Source organism: Crotalus tigris, unplaced genomic scaffold (genome assembly GCF_016545835.1).
Source record: "Crotalus tigris isolate CLP2741 ecotype Arizona unplaced genomic scaffold, ASM1654583v1 scf7180000018124.1459596, whole genome shotgun sequence".
Lineage (NCBI taxonomy): Eukaryota > Metazoa > Chordata > Lepidosauria > Squamata > Viperidae > Crotalus > Crotalus tigris.
In genome coordinates this window covers 908,760-931,580 of record NW_024096836.1, presented here as the reverse complement: position 1 = coordinate 931,580, position 22,821 = coordinate 908,760, and the positions used below count along the sequence as shown (strand labels likewise).

At 43.6% G+C, this 22,821-nt stretch overlaps 1 protein-coding gene across 6 annotated transcripts in view; it reads right to left on the bottom strand.

Annotated features, from left to right (window-relative positions):
• MARCHF10 (membrane associated ring-CH-type finger 10) overlaps positions 1-22,821 on the bottom strand; it is a 126,894-nt gene that overhangs the window by 100,306 nt on the left and 3,767 nt on the right. For 4 of the 6 annotated variants that reach the window (XM_039348184.1, XM_039348185.1, XM_039348183.1 and 1 more), the window contains exon 2: positions 19,317-19,401. The gene's annotated coding sequence lies outside the window, so the exon portion shown is untranslated. Of the gene's footprint in view, positions 1-19,316; positions 19,402-22,002; positions 22,146-22,821 lie in introns of all 6 variants that reach the window. The other 2 variants (XM_039348181.1, XM_039348182.1) reach the window with 2 other exon arrangements.

Sequence of the window (22,821 nt, the reverse complement as noted above, 5' to 3'; positions counted from 1 at the left end):
AGATGTGTCTGGAGATGAGCGTCCCAGCTGAAGAGGCTGGCGTCCGTGGTCAGGATGAGCCTGGCAGGCTCTTTGAATAGAATCCCCTTGACCATCGCTGAGGAGGTCAACCACAGAAGGGAAGACATCGTTTGATGTGGGACCCTCACTTTCCTGGTGGAAACGCTCATATTCCGCTTCTGGAAAGGTAGGAGAAGCCATTGTAGGTTTCTGGAGTGTAGTCTGGCCCATGGGATGATGCCCATGCAGGAGACCATCTTTCCCAGTAGTTGTGACAATAGGACCAGAGGGACTACCTCTCTCTCCAGACTCCCTGGCGCCACTTGCTCCGTCTGTATGGACAGCCCCCGAACCTCGAAAGGATTGTTTGGTGGTGTATTGGGCCCTGGCTCTAGGTTCTGGTGGTCCTGCTGGCGGTCCTGTCTAGGTGGAAAGGACCGAGAGCTTCGGGGCCAATCCTAGGACTGCCCGCCCCGAAAGGGCTGCCTCCAATCCCAGGAGTAGCTGGAACGAAAGGGATGCCTGCGGACCTCCTGCTGGGGTTTCTTGTCTGTCCTCTTAGAGGGATGCGCAAGCACTTTGCATTTGTGTTTTCCCTCTATGAGATTGAAGGACTGGTCCAAAAAGGTGCATGCCGCTATAAGGGGCGGTGGACAAGCGCCATTTAGATTTAAGGTCGGCTCGCCATTGCTTTAGCCAAAGTAGTCTATGGGAGGAAACCATGGCTGCTATAGACCTTGCGGAGTACCTGGCGGAGTTGAGCGATGCATCCGCCACGTACTGCGACGCTGCAATCATTTTCCCCAATATTTGGTGTGGTTGCACCTGGTCAGGAGGAATGAGTTCCTGGAGCTCACGCAACCACATGATGGATAATCTGGAGAAGAAAGACGCTGATGTAGCCGTCTTGATTGCCCACGCCGAAGCTTGGTGAGCCCTGCAGAGGGAAAATTCAAATTTCTTTTCCTCCGCCTTCAAGGCTTCTGCGAGGTCTCCTGGAATGGTGGAGGTAGAAAACAAGGAAGTTGGGGCAGTGTCTACAAGTGGTACTTCCAGGAGAGAAGAAAAGGATGAAGAAAAATTGAAAAGTTTCTTCTCAGTCACGCTGGGAGATGGAAGAGTGCCCAGTGCAGACCACTGCTTCTCCACCATGGTACGGAAGAAGGACAGGCATGGGATTTGCTTTTCCTCAACCACCAGCTCTGAGAAAAGAGGATTGGAGTCCTGGGTGGTATTGGTCGGTGTCTTAGTGTCCTGTTCAGGAGTAAGATTGGCTGTAGTACAAGCCTTAAGAAGCAGTGATCTAAATAGGGAAGGGTCAAAGAGCTCTGATGTCAGGGCTGTATCCGGCCTGGCCTCCTCATCTTCTGACATGAGTAAGTCCGAGGTCTCAAAGACTTCGGATCCCTCCTCTCCTAACTGGGAGCATGTGTCTGAGATGTCCAAGCCAGGTAACTGGGTAGGATCAGTTTGAGGTATGGGTGGCGGGGGGGAGAGGGCATTTGTAAGGGTTATTGACCCATGGAGGAGGCCATGAATTGCGTAAAGGCCTGGTTCATAAAGGCCTGAAATTGTTCTAGCCACATGCCCTGTTGGCCTGAGGGGTGAATGCCAGCTGCCATAGGGGTATATGTGGCTTCTGGAGGTTGTGGTATTGTGGGATGTAAATTCCCTTGGGGATCGGTGGGAGGGGGACCTACCTGTCCAGTTTCCCCCTGAGGAGACCATGCCCTAGTGGCATCCTGTGAAGGCGCAAAATGAGGCTCAATTGGTGAGCGGTCCAGTGGAAGGGGGGAAACCACATCTGTCCCACTGGAAGTGAGCCTTTGAACTCTGGAGAACTCCCTCTCCAGCACCTGATGTCTCCTCGAGGCCTCCCTCTCAGCTGCCTTGGAGGGCTTCTTCGTGGATGAGGTCTTTGCCTTGGATTTTGTTGTTCCCCCCGCTTCCAATTCAGATGATCTGCGCTTTTTTTGTTTGGGGGGAACAGAAGAGCCCTGTGATGGCTGAGAGGCTAAACTGTCTGCCATTGCAGCCTGGATATTCCGGAGGGAGATGTCCAGGGAGGGGGGATGAAGTACGCAGATTGAGTTGTCAGAGAGGCAGCGCCTCACATTCTGAACAACAGCAATGGTAGACAGCCAGGCAATTATCTAAAATTGTCTGCTAGACCTTGTGGCACAGCGCCACACCGGCTAGATGGGACAGGTGGGGTCTGACCAAAATTCCCCCTCATAAGGTAAACTGTTTGTGAAAATATATATTATAATGAAGATGATAGCAATTCTCAATTACAGACTCTTATGGTTTTAAGCAGAATGGTATTGAAGACTTGCAATTTTATGAACCAGCGACCAGAGGATCTGTTATCTGTCCAGAATCTCAAGGCCTGTTAGAACAGGAGAGTTGAGGCTATGAAGGCCTCAAAGTGCCAATCGCCTCACTGAGTCTGAGTCTATATTGAGGCGATCAGAGCCTTAAATGACGTCCCCCAGATCCCTGCCTGTTATGGCAGGAGAAAATAGGAAAGCCTGGGCAGAGCATAGGAAGTGAGCAGTGAGGAGGCTTCCAAAATGGCGGCCGCGCCTTACAAGAGTTTCAAAATGGCGCCTGTGCCTTGTTGAGTGTCCAAAATGGCGTTCGTGCCAAAAATAACGGCTGCAAGATGGACCTTCCCAGCTCCTATAACGCCCCAGGGAGCTAAATTGGCTGCTCAGGCTCTTCCCCATGATCGGAGAGGAACCGGGGAGTCACCTGCAGTTTCCTGAAGATGTTGCGCAACCTCCGCTGTGATCTGAACCTCCAGCGACCTGCGGGAAGCCTCTGAGTGAGGGGAAACACCGGCTGAGACCAAACGGCCTCTCAGGGATTCCCCGGGATCGCCAGGCAAGTTGTCAGAAAAAATCAGCTGTAGCGCGGTTATCCGTGAATCAGCTGTAGCGCACTGAGAAGAAGTCCGGCAGTGCGGAGGTCTTTGCAATGGAGCCCACGAGGCTCGTTAGAGCTGGGGCTGTAGTCAGCTGTAACCTGAGCCTGCCACTTATTCAGAGTTACTAATGTGAAGAAAAAATTTAGAATCAGTCTTTGAATTGGCCAAATTGATTATCAAATTCGAAATGTAAATCAGAAACTAAGTAGTCTAAACTAATCCTTCAGAGGAGCCAAATTTTTTTGCGTCCTGCTGAGCTAAGACTAAGTCAAAAACTGGGCAAGATCCACCCAGAAGGAGGCATGGCAGATTTCTGACTTAGTCTCAACTGAGCAGGAAGGCTGAGATTACCCACCGGTGGATTCTACACTCATCATGCTGGAGAATATTTAAAAATTAAACACTTGTTTGAATATGATTGAAGAAATAGAAAGATTTTAGTTTAAGACGGATGAACCCTCCAAGTAAGACAGTATTTTTTCTTTTCTCTTTTTTATTTTGTTTTTTGATGTGAGAAATATAAAAATGTTTGGGATGATCAATATAAAGAAAATGTTTTAGATATGTATTTTAAGTAGTATATTATTTTTTATTTTTTCTCTCTTTTTTCTTTTTCTCTCTCACATCTTTTCTTTTTCCATGTTTTTCTTTTGTGTCATTTTCTTACTTATTTTTTAAGACAAAAAATAGATTTAAATACTTTAAGGTAATTAACTCTGGAAAAATTGTAACCAGTAGAAATGGTTTGAATGTTGTAGGGAAAATAAATTTAAATAAGAATTGTAAACAGGATTCATAACGAGGCAACCAAGATGACCAGACAGAAAAGAAGCATGATATTGATGTGATTATTGTTGGTAGAAATTTTAGAAAAATCTTTATATTTAATTTTATCTATCAAATTAATAAGAATTGTATTAATTTAAGGTTGCAAAGAGAATATTATTGGAAGAAGCAAGCAAAGCTATTATGTGGACTTTGGAATGTAGAAACTGTTAGTGATTACCTTGTAAACATAAACCCAGATAACACATTGTTTACCAGACAACAAGGTGTTTATGTTAAAAAATCAATAAAATATATTTTTAAAAAAGAACTAAAGATTATAATTAAAGAAAAAGAGATATGGAATAAAATATCTTAACTTTGGATGAATTCAAGGATATCTGAGCAGAATGCACTCAGAAGTTATTTTTAAGATTGCTTGCTATCATAAAAATGGATTTAAAAGAGGTTATAGAAGAGGAACAGGCTTCACTGGACAAAACTGAGATGGAGTCTGTTTTGAATGTAGACTTAAAAATGACAGATTACAATCAACCAGTGGAAGTTGTGGGTGCCCCATCACTGGAGGCTTTCAAGAAGAGAATGAACAGCCATTATCTGAAATGGTATAGACTCTCCTGCTCAAGCAGGGAGTTCGATTAGATGACCTCCAAGTTCCCTTCCAATACTATTACTCTATGTTCTAAACCAGAATGATATGGATTGCTATATTGGATTTACAAATAAAACCAGCTGGCATCATAATAATTAAAAGGATATATAAATAAAAAATCAGAAGAGTGACTTGGATAACTTTCTAATTTTGGATTTACAAAAAAGATATCTTAAAGTTTTGAAGGAGCTTCTGACAAGAGAAAAAAAATTACAACAAATCAAGTTCTGGGACACTATTTAAAGAGATTAATGAATTGAAGTGGTGAAAGACATGGGCTGCTAAGGCATTCAGGGGGCAAGTTATTACAGGGAAAGATGCCTCTAATGTGCATCTTCCAAGCTCCTGAGATCACTCCCAGACCCTGGACAGGATACCCTTGGAGGCACTGGATTGGCTGCTGAATGCCAGATTGCTCAATAATAAGGCTCCCCTTATCCAAGATCTCATTGAGGAGGAACAAGTTGATTTGGCATGCATCACTGACTGATTCTGGAAGGAGGTGGGGTTCACCTCTTGGAGATGTGCTTAGCCGGGTTTAGAGTTTGGCACCAGCCAAGACCTCTGAGTATAGACCCCAGGGGAAATTGGGTGGCAGTGTTCCCTCATATCTCTGTAGCATGAGATAGAAATATTTTTTTAATTCATTTAATCTTTGACTATATTGCTATAAACCAGGAAACTGGGAAGAAATTGCATTTAGCTAGCTGGACTGATAAAAGGACAGGGATAAATATAATCAACTAATTAACAATCTAACTGCCGCTAATATTTTTGTCACACCATGTCACAGCCATTTCACCTCACAGTTCATATCTATTGGTCTTTTAGTAAAAATTACTCTTACTTTACAAGAACTATATAACTTTTAATTGACCCTTAAGGGATGATATTCCCAATATCCTTCTTTGTTGCTGCTAGTATTCTTATTGTTTATTTTTTTTAAAGAAATGTAAAGCAAAGCACTGACTCTACTGCCAACTTAATTTCGCAGGATGTGTGTAAATGCTGCTACTGGATCCTAAAAGAATTCTTGGGAAGCAATTATAGCAGGCAGCTGCAGCTCACTATTTGCTTTTCAAATGCATCTAAAAGTCTTTGCTACTTCTGAATTGAAATGTTGTCCACCCATATACATTTTTAGGACAAAACTATTCCAGTGTTAAATTTGCTTCTTGATTCCTATCCTGATAGCAATGTCCTAATCCAGTGATGGCGAACCTTTTAGAGACCAAGTGCCCCAAAACCACCCCCCATCCCTGTCCCCGCTCCGCTGTGCCACCCACCACCTCCACGACCCGCCATAGATCACCCAGGCAGCCCGGCAGAGCCATGGCAGCCACGCCCTCTGCCCCTGCCCTGCAGCATCATCTGTGTGCGACGGGGAGCAAGGGCGGAGTCTTGTCTCCGCTGCCCGGCTACCATGTCCTTAGCTTTGCTGCTTTGCGTGGGCCATGTCCAGGGGCGACTCTCCTCCTGGGGCTGCTGGTGAGGAGGGGGCTGTGGGAGGAGGCGGGGCTGGGGCAATGGTTCGTGTGCCCACAGAGAGGGCTCCGAGTGCTGCCTCTGGCATGCGTGCCATAGGTTCACCACCACTGTCCTAATCACTCACTTGCAGACAGTTAAGCAAAGTGATTATTTCATTCTATTAGATTTACTTCCCTTTTCATTATAGACATCACTAGCCAACAAGTCACATATCTCTACAGTGATGTGAAAATGAGGTAGGATTTGCATCCTTTAAAATTAAGCATTGGGAAGAGTATAAGATAACCTGAGGAATCAAATCACAAAAGAAAAACAGAAAATATTTGCAAAAATACATATACACAATACATATGCAAACATTTGCATGAACCAAATTGATTTGCATGAACCAACTTACAAGAGTTAATTGGAGCTGGATTATGCCTGAAGTTCTGTGGGAGACAAACAGGTTCTGAGTCATCCCTATCCACTTCATCACTAACCTATTACCACCCTATTTGCAATATTCTGGTGCCATTCAAGGTAATGGATGAGGTTACAGATGATAAATGCCAAGTGCTTACTGAACTGGGTTAAGGAAGAGGTGGTGCTACTGCAGACAACACTGACATTACTTCATGGATTGAAATGAGACATCTTCCCCTGGCCATCTTGCTGCGGGACAATTTGCTACGGAGACAACTCGCTGCAAGCCTGGGCCTTCCACTCTGGTTCCAAAGCTGTCCCTGATTGCCCTTCTCTCTACCCGACAGCTGTCAGGGTCCAGCACAGCATGCTGAAGGAGAGGTCCTTCTCACCAAGCCCGGGCATGAAAGGTAGCTTGACAGCTTGGATGTGGATAAAAGTCCCTAAGCTCAGAATAGTGTGTGTATGTCTGTGTGTGTGCAGAACAATGACTTCCACTTAGCCTGCCTTTTGTAGAAGGTGCACTGGAAAGTGAGGTGAGGAAGCCTTCAGAGAAGGAGAGTGGGCTGGTGAGAATTTTTTTTTCATTTAAGCTAGGGGGAGCTTTGAAAACCAGAGTGGAAGGCCCCAGGCTTGTAGTGAGTTGTCCCAGTGATTAATTGGCTGGAGCAAGGGTCTGTAATCTCTGCTCTTCAGACAGAAATTAGGTGTCCAGTTCAGCCCCTCTACTCTGGTAAGCCTCCATGCTACCAGCTCCCTCTACCACAAAGATCCTGCAGGAGAAGGGCAGTATGGATAACCATGGGATCTGGCAGGGTGAGAGCTGTGAACCATAAACGCAAAGATTTTGCTGTGTCCCTGCACAACAGTTACAGTGCCCTTGATGACCTTAATAGAGACATTAAGGAGACAGGTAAAAGTATTTGTGAAGATAACTCAAATAAGCAGAGGATTGAGGTCCGAGATGAAGAACTAGATTTCGACAGGGAGAAGTGTGAATCAGGTATTACACATCAGTCATGCAAGAACAGAAAGGCATCCAAAAAGAGAAGCTACCTTCTGGTAGATGATTCAGTTATAAGGGATGTAAATTTAGGAAAGGACACAGAGGCTTCGAAAGAGGTCAGGTGTCTTTCAGGTGCTAGTAGGGACAAGAAGTTTATTTCTAAAATAATCAAGAATGGCAGCAAGGACTGTGATGTGGAAGCTATCGTACATCTTGGCACTAATGATCTGTCCCAAAAAGATGTACTCTCTGTGCAGAATGATTTTCAGAGCTTGGGGAAGGAACTTAGCAGAATAGGCTGTAGGCTTACTTTCTCAGAGGTTTTACCAGTGTATAAGGAGCAAAATGGAAAAGGCCAGTGCATAGCACAATTCAATATGTGGCTAATGGAGTGGTGTAAAGGGGAAGACTTTGGATATATTAGTCACGATGTCTATAGCTGGTCCAATGAAAAGATGTACAAAAGAGATGGTTTGCATCCATCAAAGAAAGGGACTGAGTTACTTGGCTATAAATTCACAAATTTTCTGGAGGAAAATTTAAACTAAACAGCGGGGACAGTGAATTAACTGATACAGAACAACCCTGTCCCTGGCAATCTAAAAATTATAGGGCTATCAATGCATGTAACGTAGATGCGTGTATGGACAAGAAAACCAACCTTGCTGTCAAGCAAAATCAAGCCTCTAATAGTGAGTGCCACACAAAGTGCACTAACCAAATAGGTGGTAAGACAATAGGGGAACTCAGGCACCACACAGGTTATGTAGAAAGTAAACACAGGGCCAGTCATAAAGGACTCAAATGTCTATATACCAATGCAGAGAGTATGAACAGCAAGCAGGGTGAACTAGAAATTCAGGTTAATGGGGGCAGATATGATATTGTTGCCATTACATAAACATGGTGGGATGAAACCCACACATGGAGCACACAGCTAGAGGGATTTAAATTATTTAAAAGAAACAGAACAAATAAAAGAGGAGGTGGAGTTGCTCTCTATATAAGAAATAACTACATCTCTACAGAAATAGAGCACAATGATAAAAACTGTCTTGAATGCATTTGGGTCAATATAAAAGGGGGAAAAATGACATTGCCATAGGTGTATATTACAGGCCACCCAACCAAACAGAGGAAATAGATGAACTTTTTTGCTAGTCAGGTAAATAAGGTATGTAGGAAGCACATCACAATAGTAATGGGGGACTTTAACTACCCTAATATCAACTGGGAAACAAACTCTGCACCAAGTGGAAGATCAAACAAGTTCCTAGCAAACCTAGCAGACAACTTTGTCTGCCAAAAAGTAGAGCAGGGAATTAGGGGATTAGCCATTTTAGATCTAATTCTCACTAACAGAGATGAAAGGGGCTTTGTCTTACCTGAACGCCTTTTCTTAGCATGATGATGGATAATCCACAGATTGGGTTTCCTGAAGTCCCTTCTACCCAATTAGACTAAGACTGAGAGATAGCCACGCCTCTTGCTGGGTCACGTTTACCCAGTTCCGATGAAGGTGAAGCAACAGACAAAGCCAGACGCGTTGGTTTCCAGACTCCTGCCACAGTGCCCAATAATCAGTAAAGGGCGGGAGTGGATTATCCATCATCATGCTGAGAAAAGGCATTCAGGTAAGACAACGCCCCTTCTCCAGTATAAGGATGGATAATCCATGGATTGGGACATACCAAAGCCTGCCTGTCACTGGAGGGGGGTAACAGACAGGGCATGTGATGCAGGAGATGACACCACCCTCTGTAATTCTCTATGGCCAAAGGCAGCACCAGCAGAGGCAAAGCTATCAATTTTATAGTGACGGATAAATGGGGGAGGCGACGACTAGGTCGCTTCCCTACAGATGTCGCCAATGGGCGCCTGCGTGGCCCAGGCCGCAGAGGTGGCAGCACTACAAGTAGAGTGAGACGTGATACATGAAGGAATGGCTAAAGACTGCGATTGATATGCCCTGGCAATACAAGCCTTAATCCATCTGACAATAGTGGAAGAAGAAACCTTGAGCCCCATAGAGGCAGGATTGAAAGAGAGGAAAAGTGCCTCTGACCTACGGAAAGAAGCAATCCTTTTAATGTAAATGTGTAGTGCCCTGCGAACATCCAAGGTGTGCCATCTGCATTCCAAGTCACAAGATGGACTAGGGCAGAAACTCGGCAACACCAGCTCCTGTAACCGGTGAAACAAAGAGTTCACCTTAGGAATGAAGGTGGGATCCAAACGTAGGATGACGCAATTGAGGCAAAACAGGCAGAGATCCTCCCTGACCAAGAGGGCAGCCACTTCAGATATGCGCCTGGCCGAGGTCACTGCCACTAAAAAGGCCACCTTCATAGATAAGAGATTGAGATCACAGGAAAGAAGTGGTTCAAAAGGCGACCCGGTAAGGGCCTGCAAAACTCTTGAAAGATCCCAAGAGGGGTACCGATGAACCGTTGGAGGTCTAGTATTAATTGCCCTCTTTATGAAGGAACGGATTACCGGATGGTGTGCAAGTGAGGAAGAGTCGTCACAAGAAAGAACCGTGGCCAAAGCCGCAACCTGTCTTCTGATAGTAGTAGGAGACAGACCCTTATCCATCCCGTCCAGTAAAAACTGTAGCACCTGAGGCACCGTGAGAGATAACAACTGGACATGATGCTTGGACATCCAAGATATAAAATTCTTCCAAATAGAGTCATAAACTCTATTAGTGGATGAGTATCTAGACACTTGGATCATATCAATGACCCTTGGAGGATAAGCTTCCTCAATCAGACGTCTCCGCTCAATCGCCATACAGTTAACTGTAGCCACTGAGGGTCGGGATGTCAAAGTGCCCCTTGACTGAGTGCTATTTGGTCCGGGGGTATCTTCCATGGAACCGATACTGACAGGCTCCTGAGATCAGCGAGCTATGGGCGCCTCAGCCAATGAGGGGCTATAAGGACAATCTCCGCCTTCTCTTGCAGAAACTTGTGGATGGCGGCTGGAAGTAGAGGGAGCGGAGGAAAGGTGTAAAGAAGTCCCCGGGGCCACGGAATGTGCAGGGCATCTACCCCCTCCGACCCTGGGGACAGAAAATGAGAGAAAAACCTTGGAAGTTGGGAGTTTGCTGCTGAGGCAAATAAGTCTAGAACCAGGTGGCCTACCCTGTGAGATATTGCTAGGAACAGTGCTGGATCCAGTCTTTACTCTGAATGATCCACCGTTGCCCTGCTGAGAGCGTCCGCCTGCTGGTTGATTGCCCCCAAGATGTGATCTGCCTTTATCGAGGACAGATTGACCTCTGCCCAAGAGCAGAGCAGTCTGGCTTCCGTCATCAGAGAACTCGACCTGGTGCCCCTTGACAGTTCACATGGGCTTTGGCTGCTATGTTGTCCATGAGGACGAGAATGTGCTGGCCTCTCACCTTGTGACTGAAGTGACACAACGCCAAGTGAATTGCCCTGAGTTCCAGCCAATTTATATTGTGTTTCAAATCCTCCTTGGACCATCTCCCCTGGGCTATCTGAGACTGGAGGTGAGCCCCCCAGCCGAAGAGACTGGCGTCCGTGGTGAGCATGATCCGTGATGGCTCCCTGAACTTCAAGCCCTTCTTGATGGCTCGAGAACACCACCATCGGAGTGAACTCGATACCAGAGGGGTCAAGCTCACCTGCTTGTTGGAGGATGTTAATTTTTGCCTCTGAAAGGGGAGGAGGAACCACTGAAGGGCTCTTGAATGTAGTCTGGTCCAAGTTACGATGGTGATGCAAGAGATCATCTTGCCTAAGAGCCGGGAGAGAGTGAGAAGCGGAACTGTCCTGGTGCATTGCACCTGGCGGACAAGGGCCCTGAGACTGGCTATGTGGTCTGGTGACAGGTAGACCATGCAACGTATCTATCACTACTCCCCGATGAAGTAGCCGCATAGATGGAATCAGTTGGCTTTTGAGAAAATTCACCAAGAATCCGTGGTTCTGGAGTACCTCTATTGTACGGGCTACCTCTGACTGCGCAGTCTGAACCGACACTGATTGGATGAGGATGTCGTCCAGGTAACACTGGATCCGAATGGACTGCAGTCTGAGGTACACTGCCATAACCGACAAGATCTCCGTGAATACCCTCGGGGTGGATGAAAGACCAAACAGAAGCGCTCTGTATTGATAGCAATAAGATCTGTAGCAGAATCTGAGAAAGCTGCGATGTGATGGAAATATTGGGATATGTAGGTATGCCTCCATGAGGTCGATGGACGTCAGGAGATCATTCCTTCTTATGCTGGCCAAGATAGATTGCAGGGTTTGCATTTTGAATTTTTTGTATACTAGATAAGAATTTAACCTTTTTAGGTCCAGAATGGCCCTCCATTCTCTCCAGGTCTTTGGAACTATAAAGAGGATTGCATAAAACCCTCGCCCCCTCTGATTGGGAGGGACCAGTTCTACTGCTTTTATTTCGATAAGATGGGAAATGGCCTCCTTCATGACAGCCTGTTTTGACGGGTTTGAAGGTGTTGGACAAGAAATGAATTGGTTTGCCGGTTTTGAGAAAAACTCAGGCCGTTGGTGACGGTGGACAAAACCCAGGCTTCGGTGGTAATGTACCCCCAGTTCTGAGAGAACAGGGAGAGCCGACCGCCTATGGGGGGGGTCCCTCCCTGGAGCACTAATTTCTCCAATAAGGACAGCCCCCCACGCCTCGAAAGGGCCGCTTAGACTGCTGTTGTTGCCTGGGCTTGGGTCCAAAACATTCCATTTGACGGTCTGATCTTGGAGGAAATGAACGTTTGGGTTGTGACCAGTTAGAACCCTGGGTATTGTCCCAGAATTCCTGACGGTGATAAAAGGGAGCAGACTTCCTGTCTGATCGCCTGGCCTGGTGAGCAAGTACCTTTTTCTTATCCTTGTTTTCTATCAAGTATGGCTCCAGGGCTTCCCCAAATAATTTTCCACCCAAGTAAGGAGCGGTGGCCAAACGCCCTTTGGATTTTAGATCCGCCCGCCATTGCTTCAGCCAAAGCAGTCGCCTGGTAGAAACATTGGCTGCTATCGCTCTGGCTGAAAATCAGGCAGCATGCAAATGGCATCGGCTGTTTATTCCACCGCTGCTAATAACTTACCCAATGTCTGATGGGTGTGTACCTGATCCTGCAGGATCATGCCCTGAAGCTCCCGGAGCCAGGTGATAGAAGATCGTGAGAAGAGGCTGACGTGGAAGCCTTTACCGCCCACCCTGATGCTTGATGCACCCTTCTTAGTGCGTACTCAGATTTCCTCTCCTCCGGTCTTAACGCCTCCGCCATATTTCCAGCTATAGTGGAGTTTGACAAAATGGGAGTAAGGGATGTGTCCACAGTCGGAACCTCCAGGAGGTTGGTTAAGGATGGCGCCACGCTAAACAGCTTTTTGTCAGAGGACCCTGGGACAGGAGAAACCCCACGATTGGTCCACTGTTTTCTTACTGTGTTGGCAAAGAATGGAGGACAAGGAATATGTCTTTGAGTCACCGTGGGCTCAGCAAACAGAGGATTTGAAGACTGACTGGTGGAAGGGGTGGGTTGTGGGTTTGGTTCTGGGACAATCTGGAATGTGGCCGTGACCTTGGCTAGAATGGTCTTGAATAGAGTGGGATCAAAGAGTCCTACAAAAGGGGAGGGCTCCTGAGGAGCATCCTCATCGTCTGATAGAGCTGTCCCCCGTGATTCATCAGTTTTCGAATAAGAATCCCCACTCTGTGAGGATTGATCGGAAGTAATGGAATAAGCGTAATCAGGGGTGGTAGACCGACACTGGGAGGGTGTCGGAGTTTGGGATTTCTGTAGGGATGAGAGATTCTCTAATACCTGCGTGAGCATGGATTGGAGTTGCTCCGGCACAATCGTCTATGACAACTCAGGACAGAGACCAGCGGCCGTGGGTGTGAACGTGGCCGATGGAGTAGGTTGGACTAGGATTAGATGTCATGGGACTAATGGGTCGAGATTGAGACCCACCCTCCAGAGACAATGGCCTATAAACCTATGCAATTGTGGTTACCTGAGGGCTGAAAGGAGAAGTCTCAGAAGTCTCAGATGCAGCTTGCACATGTTGTGATGGAGCTGTCTTTTGAGCCCTGGATATCTGCCTCTCTAGGGCCTGATGTCTCCTAGCGGCCTCCTTTTCCACTGTCTTGGATAGCGCTTTGCCGGATGAAGCCTTTGCTTTTGCTTTGCCGGCTGCCTCCGCTTTTGGAGATTTGCGTCTCCTTTTACTTGGAGGACTAGTGGGTGCCAGAACTAATTGAGGCTGCTTGTCTTCAGCCATTGCTTGTGTACCCTTCAGCGCAAGTCTGAGAATGGGTCTAAGAAAGCAAGAAGTAAGGTATTAAGGTAAAAAACAGTAGAAAACTGGTAAAACCAGTATGGCTCTTGGCACAGCAGGTAAGACCTGAAAAACCCTTCAGAACAAGTCTGAGAATGGGTTGTACCAGGTAGTAAGGACTGGAAAACCAGTATGGACTCCTTGCAAAAGAGCTAGGTCTGAGACCCTTCAGCACAAGTCTGAGAATGGGTTTGTACCAGGCAGTAAAGGCTGGAAAATCAATATGGACACTTTTCGAAGGAACTAGGCCTGAGACCCTTCAGAACAAGTCTGAGAAATGGGTCTAGAACAGGTTAGGAGCTGAGGCCCAGTGTGGGACTGCAGAGACTGGAGAGACCAGTATGTGAGCTCCTTGCCAAAAACAACTGTGAAACACAGTATATGACAAATAGGTTCTTAGTAGGTAGTAGAGGTGAGAGAAACCAACTCCCAATGAAAGACAATTCAATTATACTGTTGCAATAAATTGCCAGAGGCAATGACAAGTGGATGTGGCTAGGGAAAAATGCTTGGAGATTGTCACCACTAGGTCAGCCCTCCCCAGAAATGGGAGGGGGGAAACTGTTCCAGCCACTCAGAATATCAGCAAATAGCCCGAGCCTCCAAAGATGAAGTGAGGAAAACCAAGGCTCAAAATGAACTAAGACTTGCGACCAAAGTCAAAAATAAGAAAAAAAGCTTCTTTGATCATGTAAAAAACAAGAATAAAGTGAAGGAAACGATTGGTCCATTAGTGGGTGAAAGTGGCAAGAAGGTGACAAGCAACGGGGAGAAAGCAGAACTATTTAACTCGTTTTTTGCATCTGTCTTTACACAAAGGGAAAAAACAGACCAACCTATCAAAAATAGTGCCATAAAAAACAGAACAGAAACACAAGTTAAGATAGGCAAGAAAATGGTAAGTGAGCACCTGTCTAGAGGAGTTCAAATCGCCAGAACCAGATGGATTACACCCCAAGGTTCTCAAGGAACTGGCAGATGTGATCCTCAGAACCACTGAACTATATTTTGCAAAGATCCTGGAGCACAGGGGAACTACCAGAGGACTGGAAAAGAGCTGATGTAGTTCCCATCTACAAAAAAGGAAAAAAAATGGACCCAGGAAATTACAGATCTATCAGCCTGACCTCAATACCTGGGAAGATCCTGGAAAAGATAATCAAACAACGAATCAATGAACATCATCTTTATCAACGACTTGGATGAGGCAGGAATATCCACCACTCCAGAAGACAGGCTTAAGATACAGAAGGATCTGGACAGACTTGAACACTGGGCGCTATCTAACAAAATGAAATTCAGTGGTGAAAAAAGCAAGGTTCTACATTTAGGCAAGAAAAACCAAATGCACAGATATAGTATAGGGGGTGCCTTGTTCAATAGTAGTAACTGTGAGAGGGACCTCGGAGTCCTATTGGACAATCACCTAAATATGAGCCAGCAGTGTGCTGCAGCTGCCAAAAAGCCCAACACAGTGTTAGGCTGCATTAACAGAGGGATAGAATCAAGATCACGTGAAGTGTTAATACCACTTTACAATGCCTTGGTAAGGCCACACTTGGAATACTGCATCCAGTTTTGGTCACTGCGATGTGAAAAAGATGTTGAAACTCTAGAAAGAGTACAGAAAAGAGCAACAAAGATAATTAGGGGACTGGAGGCTAAAGCATACAAGGAAAGGCTGCTGGAATTGGGTATGTCTAGTTTAATGAAGAGAAGGACGAGGGGAGACATGATAGCAGTGTTCCAATATCTCAGGGGCTGCCACAAAGAAGAAGGGGTCAAGCTATTCTCCAAGGCGCCTGAAGGCAGGACAAGAAGCAACGGGTGGAAACTAAGCAAGGAGAGAAGCAACTAGAACTAAGGAGAAACTTCCTGACAGTTAGAACAATTAACCAGTGGAACAACCTGCCTACAGAAGCGGTGAATGCTCCAACGCTGGAGGTTTTTAAGAAGAGACTGGACAACCATTTGTCCAAAATGGTATAGGGTTTCCTGCCTGAGCAGGGGGTTGGACTAGATGACCTCCAAGGTCAGTTCCAACTTTACTAACTCCCAAATAGTCACCAGGATCAGAATCTGCAGTTAGCTGTGCAGCTTGTGCAAGGAGATAGAGAACCAAGTAGCAAATGGAGTATCCCACTGGTTTTATGTTTTAAAATACCTATATGTTCCATGTATATGCATATATAAGCCGATCTGTAGATAAGCTGGCCCTTGAATTTTGAAAAAAATATCCATGGAAAATGCACCACCTGTCGATAAGCCCATTGTGAAAATTAAAACATGAAAAGCTCAAGGGTTAGCTAATTCATGAGTGATGCCATTGCTATGTGCCTATAATGTGTTCATACCTATGTCTTGTGATTATCTTGGGTAATACCATTCACTATTGAGATCTTCTATTAATGATTAATGACTCATAGTAATCTGCTAGCTTTGGAAAATTAAATGATTGCATGTATCTTCTCCAAGATTGTGGTGTTTCTTGGGTGAATTTCCCATCACAAATCTATGTATGTGCATGTATTTCTGATCTTCCATGTTGCGTTGTTGCATTTGTCCATGGGTATACAGTATATTGGAAAGCATAGGACTGTCTGCATATGCCCCATTCTAGATCACATGAAGGATGACGAGAGAAAGAGAAAAGGGAGTTTGTTAGAATGGAATAGTTAACAATATTCCTAGTTTCTTTCTGATTGTCTCTCCTATAAATATGTATAAAAAATGTTTTTTCTCTGCAGCTATCATTCCAATCTAGACCATTTTCAAACTTGACTTTCCTTTTACCAGCGTCTCCCACAATGAAATCAGACAACAATTCTGCTCAAGGTCATCCTGACAAACAGAGCCTTACATCTCTTTACATAATGTTTTAGAGCAGGGGTCCCCAACCCCTGGGCTATGGACCACCACCAGGCCGTGGCATGCCAGAAACTGGGCCGCACAAACAAGTGAAGCCCCATCTGTGGGATGCAGGCAGCACGCAAAACCATACCCGCTCCAGTCTGTGGAAAAAACTCTCTCCATGGAACCGGTCCCTGGTGCCCAAAAAGTTGGGGGCCACTGTTTTAGAGAAGCAATCTGTCTGGAAAGAATTAATTAATTAATTCAATCGGTTAATCAATTTGGCAGCCTACTCACTAAAATACAAGTACGATTAAAACAATATACTGTATATATTTTAAAAACAAACACAGCAACTGGAAACTACAACTCAGATATAGACTACCACAGGGTAGGCACAGTGACAGAGAAGCCATGTCCACTGGATTCCATAAAATGACATTGTATAATAAATAGAACCTGTAGTATGCCAACTCTCTTTAAGTAACTAGCTATCCAACTAATATTCTGACTAATTAATTGTAAACATATGGACTCACAAATATCTAGGTTCTGTGCCATCTAGGGCTGCATAGGTTACCATCAGCACCTTGAACAACATCCCCAAACCCACAACTAACCAGGCAGAAAATTGAGAGAACAGAACCATGACACACACTGGCAACAAAAAGACATTATGAAATCTCCTTAACCTTATAACACACTGAAAATTTAATCAGTTTCAGCAAGAAAAGTAAATATTTTATACTAAGCAAGATAAAAAAACACAAGAGAATTCTTAGCAGCATGGCACTGATAAATAAGCCATTAACAGAAACACTGAGATAAACCTCATTTACAAACTATTAAAAAAAGAAGTAACCAAAAATCAAAACAGAACTAAACATGTAGTTCTTTATTACACACCTATTTACTAATACCTCAGATAAACAAGAACCAGCACCAGATAAACAAAAACAATCAAGAAAGAAACAATACCCCACTCCAAAAGCAAGTAAGGAACAAACTATACCCCAATTGAGGTTGGTAAGACAAGCTACTACATATAAACAACTAACAAACCGCATTTCCCCATGGACTTCAAATGCTACCTAGTCTGATAATGAATTTCCTTGTGAAGAGAAGCAAACTCAGAGAACATCAAAAAACCAGGAGTAATTGTATGGCAGACTAAACATAAAAGTAAACTAAATGTAGTGAGAATATTTAGTTTAATATGTCTAATAAATCTAGAAGATATAAGGTCAGTAATTAATGAATACTGAATAAATATAGCTACAAAACATATATGGGCAATACAGAAGAAATACACTGAAAAAGTTTAATCATATAGACAGACTAAATGAAGATTGACTTGCAAAACAAATGTATGAAAAACCAGTGAATGGATCAAGAATTAGGGAAGACCAAAAATATTGTGCTTGGATGGAGTTAACATTTTCAAATGTAGAGAAGCAACAAGGAAAAACAATCAGTAATTGCAATGTATGAAGCAGTGTTGCACTTATTGAAAGAAGAAAACAATAAGCAATACTGATTGTTTGAAAAGGTATTGTTTGAAGCATCTAGATTGCTTGATTATTCTGTTATATATTACTGCATTCCTAGATGTTCTAGGATTAAAAACAATGAATGATTGCCAAGAAAAGCATTTGGAATTTTAAATTTAAACCTATGCTAAAATGATAACAATGATAAGAAAATCAGAACAACTTTATTCACTGAGCTGTTTAACCAATAGTTTAATTATTATCTGGGCAGGGTAACCTGGATCAGCTAAGAATACTGATATTCAGGATTGACTGATTCAATTTGAGGATTGAATCCATAGTTTTGGAAGCAATTCAGTCTGCAAAAGTGCCTGTTTAATCTGACTCAGACCCCAAAGTTAGAAACAGCATCTGAATTACCATATTATATAACATGCCATTTCTCCCTCTTTCCTACCACAGTGTTTCTATTTGCTGTCGAGAATAGTAGACTGGAATATAGTAGACTGATACAGACAACCTTCAACTTACAACCACAATGGAGCCCAAAATTTCTGTTGCTAAGTTAAACATTTGTTAAGTGAATTTTGTTCCATTTTATGACTTTTTCTTTGCCACAGTTGTTAAGTAAATCACTGCAGTTGGTAAATTTGTAACATGGTTGTTAAGTGAAATTGGTTTCCCCATTGACTTTGATTGTCAGGTCACAAAAGGGGATCACATGATCCCTGGACACTGCAACTGTCATAAATATGAGTCGGTTGTCAAGCATCTGAATTTTGATCACGTGACCATAGAGATGCTGGAAAAGTTGTGTGAAAAATGGTCATGTCACTTTTTTTCAGTGATGTTGTAACTCTGAATGGTCACTAAATGAATTGTTGTAAGTCAAGGACTACCTGTACTTTTCAGAAGGAAATCTGATCATCCATTCTACCTCAGGTAAATGGCAATCTGATATTAGTTATGTAGGTCCTGTGCTGAAATAAAGTTTTTTTTCTGAACCTATAATACAATCCTGATTAAGCAGCAAATATATGTGATCTCTTGTTTCTAGAACTGTTATACAGATTCTTTCAGAATGCAATGCTCTACTAATTTTCTGTATTTTTCTATTAATCACTATCATATGTGAAACTCAAAGTAAATATCTTCAGGTATCCTTTTTATCAAAATTAGAGGGATTCAACATATAATTCACTTTGAATTCAAATGGCATAGTGAGTTGAAACTTTAGATGCAATGCTGCATGCAAACTGTTATAACTGTTATCATATAAGCTCTATTTAACATCTTCTCTGCAGCAAGGGTACTGATAGTTTCAATTTGCTTTTCTGTTAGTAGTTCTATTAATTCTAAATGATCTTACGTTCAGGATCACTGCAGCTTTTGTTGTCCTCTCATTGCTGTGCTCTGTTGTGCAGAATTGATCCCCTAGAGGCAGGCTTGCCACTCTATGTAAAATAGAAGGAAAGGGAGAAGGGAAAAGGAAAGGTAATCAGAGAGGAGAGAAAAGGACATGAGAAAAATGAAAGATTATATTATAGAGAAGGCAGAGAGAAACTCAGTTGCAACTAAATACATTGGTTCTTTGAAGTCCAAACATTCTGTTTCCCAGGCATATGTAATGACCTAACAATATACTAGAACTGTGATACGTCATAAGTGAGCCCATTTGCCCTAACACAGAGATGTGGAACTATTTTTCTCTGGCATGACTATATTTTTCCCTAAACAGGTTTTCTCTTTGAGAGCTTCAGAGGGTATGCTCCAAAGACACTACAATTTCATTGAATCAGCAAAAATTAGTTTTGCTCAGTAGGAAGAGGAACATCACTATTAAAATAAAAATTGATAGGTGAAATCTCACATTTTTGTCTTTAATGTCCCTCCTTACAAAATAAAAAATCATAATCTTATAATCCAACCATTCTGTCTCTAAATTTTAATTGTATAACTTTGTAGTATTCTGGAAATCTAAAGACTATGATTTGCCAATCCTACTCATAAAAGATACTTCTATTCAGGCATACTGAACTCAGTAAGAAATAATTGTGAATATGTATACAAGTTGAATAAGTGGATTGAGGTTTGTTTTTTGGGGTGGAGGGGCTTTAAGTCAGTCTTGATTCCTGATGACTGCCTAGGCAAATTCCTACATTTTCTTGGCTACATATCAAACCTAAATACTCAATAACAAAAGGACGTTTGTTAATTAAGCTTTTGTTTTCATACTGATAACTTAATCTCTTTCACTGAAAGCATTTTCATGAATAATATTCATAAAATGTTGATGTTGACTATATGTGTATTGACACATTGTGATTGTATTCATATGTATGAAATCATGGCTTGTTTAACAATGATTTATTGAATACAAACATTATATTTAGTTTATACAATATATAATTGATAAACTATAATTTATAAATCAGAATAGTGGATTCACATAACATGATAAGCCAAAGCTAATATGTAGCTAATGTGTGAATCAAGCTTACAGCTTTTTAAATAAATCATCTATTGGCAGGTTGCAAGTACATTGCTTAAAAATAGAATTCCAGATAAACAGAGATTCAGAAGAAAATAGATGTTCAATGCAGACATCAACACATTTATTTATTTGTAAAATTTATTGGCCACCCATTTTGCCACAGGGTATTCTGAGTGGCTTACCATCTTAAAAAGATAAAAACTATACAAACCTAAAAGACATAAATAAAATACTATAAAGATCCAATTACTGACCTCCAATTAAAAGATGGGGAGGGAGTAATCTGTCAGTCACCTCCCATGTGAAACCCCTCCATTGGAGCCTCAAGCCAACTGGCAGGGCCAAGTCTTTAAGCTCTTGCAGAGGGTCAGGAGGGTTGGAGCCAACATCACTCCAGGGGGCAAGATGTTTCAAAGGGCAGAGAAGGCTTTTCTCCTAGACCAGGGGTAGGCAACTTTGGCTTTTTTATGATTCATGGACTTCAACTCCCAGAATTCCTGAGCCGGGTGGCTCAGGAATTCTGGGAGTTGAAGTTCACGAGTCATAAAAGAGCCAAGGTTGCCTACTCCTGTCCCAGACCCCACCAGCTAGAATATTTTGATTGATGAAGTCCGCAGAATACCTCTTCTGCTAGCATGGGTAGGGCAAGCCAATTTCAGTGGGTCAAGTAGCCTGGACCCATGCTACTTGACCCACTGGTAAACATGATTACCAACACCTGGAATTGCACCTGGAATTGCACCATGAAGCAAACTGACAGCCAATGAAGCTCATGGAGCAATGGCATAAATAGGTCACCCTTGGACCTCAAGAACTGCCTGTTCCACCACATTTGCACCAGCTGTACCTTCTGAATGCTCTTCAACGGTAGCTGCATAGAGAGCACATTGCAGCAGTCCATCTACAAGATGACCAGAGTTTGAATGACTGAGCACAGCGACTTCTAGTCTAGGAGAGGCCGCAACTGGCATACAACCTAAAGTTGCACAAAGGCTTTCTTAGCTATGACTTCTACCCGCTCCTCAAGCAGGTCGTGAATCCAGGAGAACCCCTATATTACCGATGGGATCTGTCTGGGGTAGTGTCACTCCATTGAGAACTAAAGATGATAAAGTTCCAGATCATGGGCTACATGCACCCAAACCCATTCGGTCTTGCCAGGGTTTATGCAAAGCCTGTTGTCTCCCATCCAAGGAACCACAAAAAAGCAGCAACAGCATCACTTGGGTCACCAGGGGTGAAAATATAGAGTTGGGCATCACAGCGTACTGCAGATACTTCAAACCATGGTGATTGATGATCTCACTCAGAAGTTCCATGTAGATGTTAAAAAGGAGTGGAGAAAGTGCCGAGTCCTGTGGCATGTCACAAGATAGTGGTTGAGGGCTGAATCTCTTACTCCCTATTAAAAGTGATTGGGACCAGCCTTGGAGAAAGGAGTTGAACTAGAGCAAAACTGTGTCACCCAGACTCAGATCCAGTAACCAACCCAAAAGGATACCATGGTCAATGGTATCAAAGGCTGCTGAGAGATAAAAGAGAGTGAAGATGGTTGAACTACCTTCATCTCACCCTCATCAGAGATCAACGTGCAATCAATACCATTTCTGTCCTGTTATCAGGCCTGAATCCTGACTGAAAGAGGTCCAGATAATCCATCTCATCTTTTAAGCTGCCAGGCAACCATATTTTCCACCACCTTCCCTAAAAAAGGGAAAATTGGAAACAGGATTAACATTGCCCAAGTAGGTGAGATTAAGTGATATTTTTAAAGAGGGAGTAAACCAGGGCCTGCTTAAAAGGCTCTTAGAATATCCCCTCCTGTAATGATATATTAATCACTGCCTGAACCCACCTCCTAGTCACGGTTGTGGAGGCTTTCACCATTCAGAAGGGACAAGGATTTAACTGACAAGTGATGGTGCTAACAGTATCAAGGACCCTTTCCACTTCCTCAGGGTCAAACAATTCCCAGATAACTGTGCATGACCTTGTCCCAGGTATCTCATATGGAATTGCTCCATAACTGAGAACGAATCCAAGTGAGTTTGTCAGTTGTTGAACAAATTCCTCTCCATGGCCCTAAAGATGATCACCCAAAAACCCCTGTCCCAGGAAAGAACAGGTGATCTGGAACAGGCCCACTGCATGACACTCTTGGCTCAACTCTTCTTGGTCAAGTTGTTCATGGTGTGTGTGGAAGTGCAAAATGTGTGGGTCAGAGGGATGCCACTTCCTCTCCCTGTGAGGAGACTCAGCTTTGTAACCAAAGCATCCTCAGCAATAGAATGGGAGACCACCAGGAGAGATCAGGAGGAGGGGACAAGAGGATGGCAAAAGGGCAGCAGGGCTGCTCATGGCCAGGACTTCCCTCAGACCC